Source organism: Dreissena polymorpha, chromosome 8, assembly GCF_020536995.1.
Source record: "Dreissena polymorpha isolate Duluth1 chromosome 8, UMN_Dpol_1.0, whole genome shotgun sequence".
Lineage (NCBI taxonomy): Eukaryota > Metazoa > Mollusca > Bivalvia > Myida > Dreissenidae > Dreissena > Dreissena polymorpha.
The window spans coordinates 59,049,661-59,064,315 of record NC_068362.1 but is presented as its reverse complement, the minus strand read 5'-3'; positions in this window follow the sequence as shown (position 1 = coordinate 59,064,315).

Sequence of the window (14,655 nt, the reverse complement as noted above, 5' to 3'; positions counted from 1 at the left end):
TGATATATTTTAAGAAAGAACATGAAGTGCTTTAAACCTGTTGTGCAGATGATTTAAAAAACATGAGATAAAACATAAAGTTTATCGGATACAACACTAGGTAACATTCAACTAAACCAAAGTACCTCGGTCTCCATTAAATACAGATTAACTTTCCTATAAGCTGCGAGAAGGTATTTTCGGTTTCAATTAATTGAAGAGGACAGATCGATCTTTTCAGGTTTGCACAACTTAATTTATAGATAATGTTAGAAAACAAGCTTTGAAAGTTGCCAGTTTAACAATGTGATCCTATGGTAATCGAAATTAGTGTTATCTTACCTCTTTAAAGCACATACACTTGAGTGTAAATGTCATTTAGATATGACTGCAAGCAAGATAAGCAGAACATGAGGTTTAATAAAATTTTAAACCATGTGGATGTTCGCATAGATAAGACACGTTAATATTTTGGTCTAAATGGCTGTTCGGGATGGGAAGGGCATCCGCTATGGTTTGATAAATGTTCAACTTATCTTCATAAGTAATACTTTGATGTTCATATATTGAAGTTTCAGGTAATCAATAAGATGCAACACATACTCATAACTTGCATGTATACCATGTCGTCTTTATTGAAGACCTCCATTTTTCCCCTTAGCCGAATAACATTCAGCGACAGTCTTGCGTTGGCCTCTGTCCTAGACATGATTTTGATGCGTTGCATTATCCTGGTTGTATCTTTGAAACATAACGTTCAGAAATCTAATTATATTATTAACTTAGCTATGTTTTTTACAGTGGACGTAGTGGTGCGGTCCATGTGGCAGACTAGTAGTTTACATATATACATTGTACAATATTGCAGCCGGTGGAGCAACAAAACACAGTAGCACTATGTTTCTTAGAATTAACTTTCCTTTCTATTTTCAAAGCACATTTAGAAGTAGGTGTGGTAATTGTCCGAAATATTTCTTTGGATCTGAAAATCCCTTACAGTCAATCATTTAAAAGAGGGGACCATAGCGGTTTTCTAGCCAAGTATGCTTATACAGGGGAAAAAATATTATAATAATGTACTAGCCCTTCAGGACGAGCGCCTCACAATTTTTACTCGTCCTGCAAACACATTCACTCGTCCTTCAAATATGTGTGAAATAAAAATTGCCAGGCGCTGATATGACTTTAAAAGTTTCAAAAATGTCAAGAAACTACAGTACCGTCAGATCGCGGAAAGCATGCACAAATTAGACTTCATGTACACCATCACGTCATTCATCCTCGAGGAAATCGGTCTTTTATAGTTGATTTGTAATTAAAAACTTTCTTGCGCAGATCCCCTTTGGTTTCAAAATGTGTATTGTGGAAAGTCATTCTCTTAATGAAAATCAAGTGGTTTAAGCTGTATCTAAGTCGTTGCGATCTATAGAAATGTCAGTATTGATTTGTTACATGTACTTTTATTGCATACACCTTCACGTGGGGCCGTAGTGTATTCGGCTGCCTGAGCGCTGATTGGCTGATATGATTATCAAGAAGAATGTGATTGACGGCTGGCATCATGTCTTTGATGTTGAGGAAATGGGTGCATTGTTTGTTGCACTACACAAGCATGAATGTTATGTACAATGAAGATACAAACCATTGGAACAAACTTGATTCAATAATTAATTTCGGATCATATAGAAAATTAAAGTGCGAAAACAAAAGTTTTAGTTCTTTTTTTTTCGGAAAAGAAATGCTTTTGGAGAAGTAATTCGATTCAATGAAAAATAGTCAATACAAGCGGACGAGTGGAATTCGAGCATCGTAATCCCTGACTTCATAGTGCCATGTACGAAACACGTGAGGTCACGTATCCAGTGTCGCTATGACATGGAGCGCGCCGTCGGTGTTTATCACATATGATACCTGGACCTCAAACTTCACCGAGGTTTACAACGTCACTGCAAATAATATGATCGACACATGGTTCCTCATATTCCAAGGTCCGCATCACGCATGCATGTCTGAAGGCCATACTTGGGGGCAATTCGAAAATCGGCTTAAGGACTGCATGAGTGAATCGAAATTCAATAGTTATGTGAATAATGCTAGAGTATTGAATGTGCTGAACATATGTGTGAGAACTGGGATGATCGGGGTTGTTTCGCTCATACTCCCAAGTGAGTTTCAAGCCTGCCATGGGACTACCTTCAGTGTTCGTGGAATGGAATTGAAAACCAATGTATTTGTGCGTTTTTCTTTAAAACGTATTATATGCCTGTCCACATTAATGTTTTATAGACATTTCAAAAACTCCTCTACCTCCACCTCTCGACATAGCAGGAGACCAATTGTCTAAAGACAAAAGAAACATATTTCATCATTAACAAATGTGGGCATAGCTCCCATTTACCCCTGTATATGAATTCGTTTCATTTTCGTGATGTAATGATGACATAAGAAAACAAAGAAAATTCATAAAAAGTTTTTTTTTTTATTGAAAGTCACTATTTAAATAAATCTTCACCTTCAAAATATTGACGTATTCTACAGTTCGTAAACCAGACATCAAAACAAAGGTAGTGATGTATGTTTAGCCTAATCGCCTTGTCTCACGACGCAAAATCTGAAATCGAGATGTTTAGTCAATGCTTTGTTTATACATTTTCACATAAATCGTTTGTTAAAATTCGTTTTTAGCTCTACTGGCCGAAGGCCTGAAGAGCTTATGTCATGGCGTGGTTTCCGTCGTCCGTCCGTGCGTGCGTTATACTTTTTCTTGTTTACGCGATGAAGTCCACAGTTTTCATCCGATTCTTTTCAAACTTGTGCAGTGTCTTTATAAAATAATGAGGACTCGAACCCTATTGAAAATGGGTTACACCAGAGTAAAAAGTCCAGAATTATCTCCCCTTGAATTTGAGAAAATTGTGAAATAAGGCTTGTTTACGCAATAAAGTCCACAGTTTTCATCAAATCATTTCTTAACTTGCACAGTGTCTTAATCTGAATGATGAGTCAAACCCTATTGAAAATGAGCAATATCGGAGTTATAAGTCCAGAATTATCTCCCCTTGAATTTGAGAAAAAAATGAAAATCTTTAACATTTTGCCATAACTTTTGCAATATTGAAGATAGCAACTTCATATTTGGCATGCATGTGTATCTTATGGAGCTGCACATTTTGAGTGGTGAAAGGTCAAGGTCAAGGTCATCCTTCAAGGTCAAAGTGTTTCCGACAAACACATTTCTTGTTTGTTTACATATAAAGTTCTATCCTTTTGAAACTTCAACGGATGTTTTATATCATCAAGGGCCAGAACCCCATTGAGAGTGAAGAGAATTTAGGCGTGGGTTCCGTCGTCCGTCCGTGCGTGCGTTAGACGTTTTCTTGTTAACGCGATAAAGTCCACAATTTTCATCCGATTCTTTTCAAACTTGTTCAGTGTCTTTATATTAATTAGGACTCGAACCCTATTGAAAATGGGTTACATCAGAGTAAAATGTCCAGAATTATCTCCCCTTGAATTTGAGAAAATTGTGAAATAAGGTTTGTTTACGCAATAAAGTCCACAGTTTTCATCCAATCATTTCCCAACTTGCACAGTGTCTTTATCTGAATGATGAGTCAAACCCTATTGAAAATGAGTAATATCGGAGTTATAAGTCCAGAATTATCTCCCCTTGAATTTGAGAAAAAAATGAAAATCTTTAACATTTTGCTATAACTTTTGCAATATTAAAGATAGCAACTTCATATTTGGCATGCATGTGTATCTCATGGAGCTGCACATTTTGAGAGGTGAAAGGTCAAGGTCATTCTTCAAGGTCAAAGGTAAAAAAAAAATTATTGAATAAAATCAACATTCTATATTCCCAACATAATGCAGTAAGAGATAATTAAGTCTTACGGTTTAGGAGTAGGAGTCTGGATGTCGAAGTTGAGACCATCTTCATTAGCACAAATTCCTTTAAAATATAAAACAAATGGAATAACTTAATATCCTAATATGTAGATAATGACTCTCTGAATCTACTTGATTAAACTGTTCTTTTTTTTATAAATATTTCTTATTGTAAACATTGATCAGTAGGTTATTCAATTTAGTCGTAGTGGTTATTCTTATTGAATTTGTTCAGTAGATCTAATCAAAACAGTTTGATACTTGACTTCAATTCCTTCCTTTTCCCTTGCACTATATTAACTTTTCAATGTTTGATCACGTGCATGGAGTTTTAAAAATTTGTCATTCGATGCAGTTCTTTCAATGATTCAACACTTTTGAATATGTAAGTATTTAGTATTTCAAATAAATAAATTTGTTACAGTCAATACTATTTCCTAAATAGCACAATAGATTCGAAGTATTACCCATCGGCAACACACCGAAAACACTTCAACGAACATCATTGGCTGACATTTTATATGATATGAAGTATACTGTAATTGTCTTACCTATGGTTAGGAGATATATAACAAACACTCTGGAGATTTTTCTGAAGGTAGTCATCTGTAATAAAAAATAAAAAAATAATAAATTATTTGTATCGTTATGTAAACTGTTTGTTATTCATAAATAAACAATTGACCAATAACAAAAAGCATTTTCCATATAATGATTTCCTATTTTCAAAATTCTGTGAAAATGATCATTACAATTTATATAAGATTTGGTACATCGAAAAATCGATTTGAAAACCATCACGGAAATATACCTTGGCTTTTAAACACTTTACACACTTACGTTATAGTACATTCACATTTCAACTCGAATTTCCATAAACCGATATTTTCTATTCAAACAAACAATAATTGATCGTAGAGCAGCTTTACAGAAATGGGAAAGCAATAATCCTTAAGACAATTTCTTTAACAAACTTAAAAATGGACTACTTCTGATTGACACTGGTTTACCCTGTTAAGTTCACAAGGGTAAATTTATTAAGTGAAACAAAGTATAGTATTTTGTTAACTGGTTTACGGTGAATGCGGTTCGACGGAGTACACTGAACAAAGTTTGATTGGGTGTATAATACATCATGTTACTTTAGCTTGCTAGTGTTCAATTTTGCTGTTTTATGCCGAATTCATAGCGGAAGGTACATCTACATTTAGTTCCTCAAAAGAAGAAATATTTGCACTTATAAACACGTGAGCATTTAGCTTCACTAGCAGGATATACATGTATTACAGCAAAAGGTCTTCATTATTGAAATGAATAATATAATCTATCTAAACTTTTATAATCATATAGAAATAATAACTCGTTTTGAATGTACAACATAAGAGATAAACATATCAATAATGTATACAAACGATATTCAAGGAATGTGAAAATCAAATATGCCAATAAATTAAATAAAACCGTAATGATTGCCCTACGGCGCTAACAGGAGTTCGAGTCGTTACGATATTTTACATTTGATCTAGGTAATTGCAAGAGAAATAGTATGTGTATGTTTCATCGCAAAAAGGTGAAACATAACGCATCAGTTGTGTTTATACTGCTTTATAAGGTTTGAGTTGATGACCTAGTTGTTTACCCTAATTGATTTGATTTTGGTCTAAATGTTGATCATTCAGAAGAAGTGTCTTAAAGATTGAGTCATAAATATGGCTTCTATAGAGGTAAAATTTAAAGTGAAACACAGTATAGTATTTCTTTTACTGGTAAAGATGTATATGTATACACATATGACACAGACATGTCTGATTGTTATTCTTGCTGCCATATTTAAACCATGCAATATATGGCCTATTTCTTTCTATTACTATTAGCCTAATAATCCACATGATAAACTTAAGATAATCATTTTTTTATTTCGGTGTATTTTCCATAATTATTAACAACATAATACCTTATCGCCACACTGTCACAAAAATACTTTGTAAAAATTAGATTTTTTGTTTTCACACAACTATCATGTATTATCTTAAATTGTATGTATAACGGTAATATCACTGTCTTGTCATGTGCCTTTTTGATATGCATTTTTAATTATGGTTAAGGCTGACGATGTACTGTTTACAAGTCGTTATAAATTTATCTTTTGTTCTGAAAACACGGCTTTTCAACGACTTTACCAAGTAACGAAGTTTTTAACCCAGCTTAAACCGTTTAGACTTTGACCTGAATAGTACTGAGATAAAATTTCGGACCAATATTCATCTAGATTAATAAAACATGAGGCAACAAGATTAGCAACACGCTATAAATTGACGATAACAATGTGTTTGGTTTTTTGGAAAATCAAAATTCAGATAATCTGTTTTTAACCCCTCTGGACCTACATTTAAACTTTGTTTTCATTTTTTTTGAATGCCCTCCATGTATATATACAACCGGAAGTAGCAACCAACGGCATACTCATAATAATGGACACTGTCCTGAATAAAAACACCATTTCATTCAATGGAGACCACTAAGTGCAAAATGAAGGAACTGCCATAGGATCGCACTTAGGTATGAACTACGCGTCGACCTACATGGGAGCCTGGGAGAAAGAGATATTTTCAAAATCAAATAAACATCCCATAGCTTACTTCCGGTTCGTTGATGATGTTTGGGGCTTGTGGACACATGGTTTTGAGGAACTAAAGATATTCCATGCGCTTGCAAATAAAATCCATCCACGATTACAGCTCGAGCTCCGCTCCTCCACAGAGCAGCTCGAATTCCTAGACACTATGACGTCAATTCGAACAGGAAGGCTGGTTTCAGATTTATACACCAAACCTACAGATAGGCACCTCTACCTGCACAAGGACTCGTCTCATGCCGAGTCTTCAAAAAAGGCCATTCATACGGCTTAGGAGTGAGGCTAAAACGAATATGTTCGGAAGCGACGGACTATAAAACACACAGAGATGAGATCAAATACCAACTACTGAAGCGAGGATACAATGGCCGATTCGTCGAGACAGAACTGAAGAAAGTTGATAGCAAAAAACGAGACGATCTGCTGCGTACGAAGGTGCCTTCAAAAAGTTCTTCCAGGGTACCGCTCGTTATCACTTTCTCCAGAGCGCTACTTAATATCGGTCATATCCTCCGGAAACACCTGCCAACCCTCCACACTTTAGATCGAATGAAAAACGTTTTTCCTGAACCCCTATTAGCAGCATTCAAAAGAGACTGCAACCTGGAAGACATATTGGTACATAAAAAACACAACCGAATGTTCTTCCGGGTTCCAAACAGGAGCGGACCTTGTGGGGCACAAAGATGCGCAATCTGTCCTTACATGATGGAGGCAGAGAAGTTCAGCGATACCACCGGCAAAACCAACAATGTGTGGAACGAGGTCACCTGCAAATCCACCAATGTGGTCTACGCTGTGCACTGCAAACGCTGTAAGACCTCTGTATACGTAGGTGAAACGGGAGATACCCTGTACCAACGACATCTCCTTCACATAACGCCTCTCTCTTTGACAGCTTTTGTTGGAACTTTGAAGGTATGACAATAAATAATATGCATTTATGGATATACCATTTGAGGGACTGTGGCTAGTCTTGTTAAAAAGTGAAATACTACTGTAATGATCATGGAAATATTTTAGTTTTTACATCAATGCATTGCACATTACTTAAATATAATGTGTTAAATGCACATACATAATTTTACATTTTAATTTCTTTTAACAAACAGAGAAGATTAAATTATATTAGTTTATATCTGTAAAATTAATTGTATCTACACATAAAAGATGCAACTCAATGTTGAATTTATAATTGAAATTAATTTAAGATTGCGTTAAGCTTATTAGCATCCTATAGCTACCTTAATAAACCATTTAACTGATGATTGTTCCAACTTAAACCTAGCTTTTTTGAATTTTTCATTAGACCTTTCCTGGAAGAAAACCACCTGGCATACCAACTTGGCGACTCCGGCTATTCGTTAAAAAAAATATGTATAAACGCCCTTGCTTAGGACAACAACAGATGCAGTGGTGAGGTACAACCATGCCCAGTCAAGTTGTTGGATTTTGATTGAGAGAGCTTTTGGACTGCTGATAGTAGATTAAGGTATTTACATTTACAACATCTATGTTTATTTTGGTCATACTATAACAGTTAAAAACATTCAGTTTTTTTAATCAACATATGGCACCATTTACCATATATTAACCCACAAAATATATGGATTGACAAGTGCAATGCTAAATATCTTTCTCTTTAGAGAAACATTGCAGTGCTCCAGCTAGGCCTAAATCGAAGGGCGCCGCTCCCTGCTCTCCCGAACCTCCGCCCTGCCCCCGAACCTCCGCCCTGCCCCCCCTCCCCCCCCACAAAAAAAAAATTATTTTTTTGTTGTTTTTTTTTACATATGATAATTCATAAATCTCTTATTACATTGTAATTACTTTAATCCTCATTGTAGACATTATATTTAAATGGTTTAATAATAATGGGAATAATACAATTATTTATAACATATAAATTAACATGCAATAGGAAGCATTCCAGAAACACCCGTTCGCTCGTACGTGCCCTTTTTACAAAATACTGCGCGTCGAAAGTGCCCTTTTGACAAAATACTGCGCGTCGAAAGTGCCCTTTTGACAAAAAAGCCCCCCTGCCCTTTTCAAATCCTAGCTGGAGCACTGCATTGTAATCATCACATCTACATCAAAATCATAATAATTTAGTGAATGTAAAAAGAGGGAAGCCTTAAGCATTGCACCGGAATGTCCACTCTTGTCTGTCCGTATATCTGTGGGTGGGTTTTGCATAAATGCATGACCTAAAAAAGGAATTGTAGCTGTAAAAGTAATGTGTAATTATTTTTTTTCAAGTTTTGATCGTATATACGTATGTTGTTTGTTCTGAAGACTCTTGTCTCTTTTAATGACTGATGGACTTGTTTGTGTATCTCTACCTGAAGTGGGGGATTCAGTGAGGAGACACATCTAGTAAAAAAACACATTTGAAACAGATTTTAAAGTTGCTTTTATATATGCACGTGCATATGTTGCTAAAAATGGATGCCGTAGATTATTGCAAATTTTGTTTTATTTATTTAATTATTTACCCATATTAGTCTTAAATTCAATAAATAACTGAAGATACATATATCAATTAAATAAAATGCATAATAAACATAATTGATAATAAATTTGATATTGTAATTTAATCTCAAAGGTAATATGTCAGCCATTGTGGTCTGTCTATGCCCGGCTTCATGCATTATCCACATTTGATGCTATGTTGATGAAAGTTGGTCATAATGTTTTTGTTAATAATATCTAGGCTATCCTCAAGTGTGGTCAAAATCTTTGTAATATTGTTAATATTGACAATTTCTATGTCATTATTTTTTGTTGATTTTTAGCTCGACTATTATATGTGAAATATATATAGTGGAGCTATCCTACTCACCCCGGCGTTTGCATAAGCGTCGGAATGTTAAAGTTTGCGTACCACCTCAAATATTTCCTATGTCCCTAGACATATTGCTTTTATATTTTGCTTACTTCTTAACCAACATGACCCCAACCTATAAACAAGAGCAGACAACTGTATCAAGCATTTTGTAAGAATTACGGCCCTTTTTTCACTTAGAATATGCATGTTATTGATAAATCTATGCTACGTTTGCGTACCCCCTCAAATATTTTCAATGTCCCTTGACATATTGCTTTCATATTTTGCATACTTCTTTACCCCAATCTATAAACAAGAGCAGACAACTGTTACAAGCATTTTTTAAGAATTATGGCCCTCTTTCCATTAAGAATATGCATATTATTCATAAATCTATGTTAAAGTTTGCGTACCACCTCAAATATTTTCTATGTACCTTGTCATATTGCTTTTATCATTTGCATACTTCTTTACCAACATGACCCCAATCTGTTAACAAGAGCAGACAACTGTATCAAGCATTTGTAAGAATTATGTTCCCTTTTTATACTTAGATTTTTTTGTAAGTTTTGTGTTTAGGTTCACTTTATTCCTAAAGTCTTTATTCCTAAAGTATCAAAGCTATTGCTTTCATACTTGCAACAATTACTAACTGTCATAAAGGGACTGTGCAAGCAAAGTTATTTGACTCTGACTGGCATTTTGACAAATTTATGGCCCCTTTTATACTTAGATAATTTAACATTTGGTTAAGTTTTGTGTTTTGGTCCATTTTACCCATAAAGTATCATAGCTATTGCTTTCAGACTTGGCAAACTTACCTTTACACTTACCTGACATACCACAATGGACTCCACCCAAACCATCCCCAACGCCCCACTCCAGAATTCCCCCCCCCCGAAATTTTTTTTTTTTCCTTGTTTTTATTTTTGAAAGATCAACTAAAAAATGACCACACCCACACATTATAACCCCTCCCCACCCCACAACCCAAAAATTTTTTTTTTCTTTGATACATGGTAAAAAAACAAACACATGTTTATTTATTTAATTTTTGAAGGACGGTCCAACCATCCCACCCAAGCTATTGCTATGAAACTTGAAATAAAATCTTATTTCTTTGTTTAATGTCTTTACAAATGTTCAATAGATTGTGGAAAATATACCTGAACTCAGAACGTCTATATTAAAAGAACAACTTCTTTAAAACATTAGCGATCAATATGTTTCAATTATGTTCCTCTTCCACTTAGAATGTGACTGTATTACCCTGACCTAATTGAACATGAATAATTTCCACATAATGGCTTACGTTATACTGTCAAGCACTCGAATATTCGAGCACGCTGTCCTCTGACAGCTCTTGTTTTTATTAACAACACAATTTTTACACTCAGTCATGCCTTGCTTATGATGATTAAATGTTTCCTTTATATTGTAGCAAAGTGAAAATAATTTTTATTTTTATTTTTGTAACATCACAATACATGTACATTATTTGTCCAACAACTCTACAGCAAACGACCAATGAAGTGGAACACTATCTGAAAATGAAATACATTTTATGTTAGAAAAAGTTTGTAATGCAAAGTGCAGCTAAATAATAGTAACATTCTAACAATAAGAGATTTATATACACTAATTTTTTATTTTGTATGCCCCCTTCAAAGAAGAGGGGGTATATTGTTTTGCACATGTCGGTCCGTCCGTCCGTATGTCCGTCCACCAGATGGTTTCCGGATGATAACTCATGATAACGCTTAGGCCTAGGACTTCATAGGTACATTGATCATGACTCGCAGATGACCCCTATTGATTTTGAGGTCACTAGGTCAAATGTCAAGGTCACGGTGACCGGAAATAGTAAAATGGTTTCTGGATGATAACTCAAGAACACTTATGCCTAGGATCATGATACTTCATAGGTACATTGATCATGACTCGTAGATGTGATCATGACTCGTAGATGACCCCTATTGATTTTCAGGTCACTAGGTCAAAGTTCACGGTGACCCGAAATAGTAAAATGGTTTCCGGATGATAACTCAAGAACGCTTATGCCTAGGTTCATGAAACTTCATAGGTACATTGATCATGACTCGCAGATAACTCCTATTGACTTTCAGGTCACTAGGTCAAAGGTCACGGTGACTTGACACAGTAAAATGGTTTCCGGATGATAACTCAAGAAAGCTTACGCCTAGGATCATGAAACTTCATAGGTACATTGATCATGACTCGCAGATGAACCCTATTGATTTTCAGGTCACTAGGTCAAGGTCACGGTGCCAAAAAACGTATTCACACAAGGCTGCCACTACAACTGACAGCCCATATGGGGGCATGCATGTTTTACAAACAGCCCTTGTTTTTAACATGTTAAACATACATTTGTGTAAATATATAAGGGATACAAATTAGCATTAGACCACGAGCCCTTTGCCAGTGAAATGTATTCTGAGGTCATTATTTCTAATATGTTGTAAAATTTATGTTAAAATAAAAATTATTTGCATAAAATCTATTTTTATACAATATTACAAATTCATGATCAAGCAACTTAATTAGTTAATCTATATTTTTTATGGAACTTACATCTGTTTTGTCTTCACTGGATTTTCTGAAAAAAGAAAAGAATATCCAGTTGATTTGTACAATTGGTATTGTGAAATTTGATGAACCTTTTTTAACCCATTTATGCCTAGTGGACTTTCCCATTTTTCTAAATTGGATCAATTTATTTCCACAATAAGCGGTGTCTAGTATATTTATTTCTATATTTAGAATATTTCTTACATAAATTCTTTTAAGCAAAAGCGAAGACCCTGATGAGACGCCGCATTATGCGGCATCTCATCTGGGTCTACGCTGTTTGCCAAGGCCTTTTTTCTAGACTCTAGGCAAAAATGGGTTAAATAACATATAATTATTAATACATCACCATAATAACTTTATGTATGTAAGTGTACACATTTTTTAATTTTGGTATTTTGTGAAGTTACTTGTATCTAACGATGAATATGCATCACTAAATATGGAAATCAATCTTTATGAGCTGTCGAACATGCAAACATGTTTTTTCAATGACAAGACATTTTGATAGAATGCATTTATTAAAACTGTGAAATGTATCTGTCACCAAGTAACTTTATAAATAACGAACTTTATGTCACATAATTAATTTATGATTATGATACACATTGTTTTATGTTTTTTGTAACATTGACACACCTACAAAACTAATGTGCTACCTTTATACTGTGTACTTGATTATTTATCTTACCAATTCATGTTCAACTGATGTGATGGATGAGCTCTCATTATTCACACATGCTTGTTGCTGTGCGCCTGAAAAGAAAGTACATAGTGTTCAAATTCAAATTTGAATAGATACCAAATACATGAATATAAGTAATAATTTATATATATAATTTCTGAATCTGAAAATGCAATACCTTTAAGAACTGAATACATAAGAATCGTTGCATGCGTGTTATACACACAATTGAAAGTAGACGTGTATATTTTGAAAGCATTGCAACGATATACTTGCTACTCGAATCGCAATGTTCAAATATTCATCAGAGGTCCTGCAATAAGTTGTAAAATTGTGGTAAATGTGATATAATAAGCTCTTGTTTTGTAAAACCATGTTTTTATATTTTTAAGTTTAGTAATGCGTTTGTGATTACGCACGATTGTCAAGTGGGATAAAAACTAAAACTGTCAATTAAAAAGACTAATATCACCGCAACGGTTATTTCCATAAGATGCAAACATTGAGGATTAGTCAAAGGGATCTCAACATTTTTGCGTTTCACCATTCTTATTGATCACACACAAAGACAAACACAAAAAACACTCCACTTTGATCGATTAAACGATTGCAAATTGGAAACCATATCCATTAAACCATTGCGGCCCACTTGCAGCACTTGCATAGGATGTCGTACAGAAAAAGCCAAACGACGGCAAAGATTGATCATCCCATCCCTTCATTGTATACGTAGGTATGATAAAAAAAATACTTATGTGAATTAAATATGATAATGAAGCAGGAGTGAAGGCGTTACCATACTGGTTAAATGGTATACTGTTTGACGGCCAAAATATTTAGATGACCCCTATTTCAACTTGATGCACCTTTTCATTTGGGAAATTCGCATTTCGTCGACGTTGAATGTGCTTCATTGTCAATGCTTACGCAAAAAAGCACACTCGTGCAGATAAATAGTACTTTCACGTACTACACGCTGTATTCTCATCAGATAATACATCTGGACTTGTATTTCACACCCTGGTTAACATACGGAATGAAAATATACCAACCCAAAATAAATGTAAACACAAATATAACAGAAACATCATAATCTCCCTTACACCAACTGTACCTTTGACCTTAATGCGAGCGACACCATTCTTGCGCGCGACTCGTCGACTTGATGACTATGAAAGTCAATGTTTTTTTTAAATACAATCATGCGCAATTAAGTTACGGTCATTGCGGTGTTGTTGTTTTTTTAATCGGAATGTAAACTTTTTCCCACAGTGCTAATAATAACCTCTTTTTTGAAGGGATTCCGAAACTAGAGAGTTTTAACTAGCATTCAAATAATAGTTACTAGACGTTATTGTCTGTTTTTTTCATTTTTCTATTTCATTTAAAGATAATTTGCTTACGGCTTATCCTTGAATGAGCGAACAGTTTTAGAGAGCTCGTGGGCACTAATATAAGTCAAACGACGACGGGGAATGGCCGCGCACTTCCTGCCTTACATAAGAATGTTGACAAACAAAACAAATGAATTCAATGTAAACAGTGTCTATATTTGTTTTCCTCTTTCGTAAAATAACGCAAAAATTGGTTTGATAATAACAGATTACGTGAAATATATATCTTTAAAGAATTGAACTTGTTTATTAGGGGTGGCGGATTGAAGCACTCTCAAGCTTTTGTTTGAACTATTAAGGCTTTTCTTTTTGCCTCTATATTTTTTTTACGCAAGGAATAAAAACACCCTAAACATGCAAGAAAGTATATTATTTGTTACGATTGCTAAATCCATGGTCCCGAGCTAAATCTTAAATTAATTTGCGATAGTTTTTACCAATAACGCTGGTACCAATCTTCACTTCACTATGCAGTTATATTTGTCAGATATCAACCAAATCTCCTACGGTAACACTCAATTGATACTGAATGTCGACATAACGGCATGTTATACTGGAATTATTTAAATGACTTAGTAGCTCATGTCGTTTTGTGCTGAGCAGGGGAATGTTATGTACATGATTATAGCTTAACTTTCCGTTATTAATT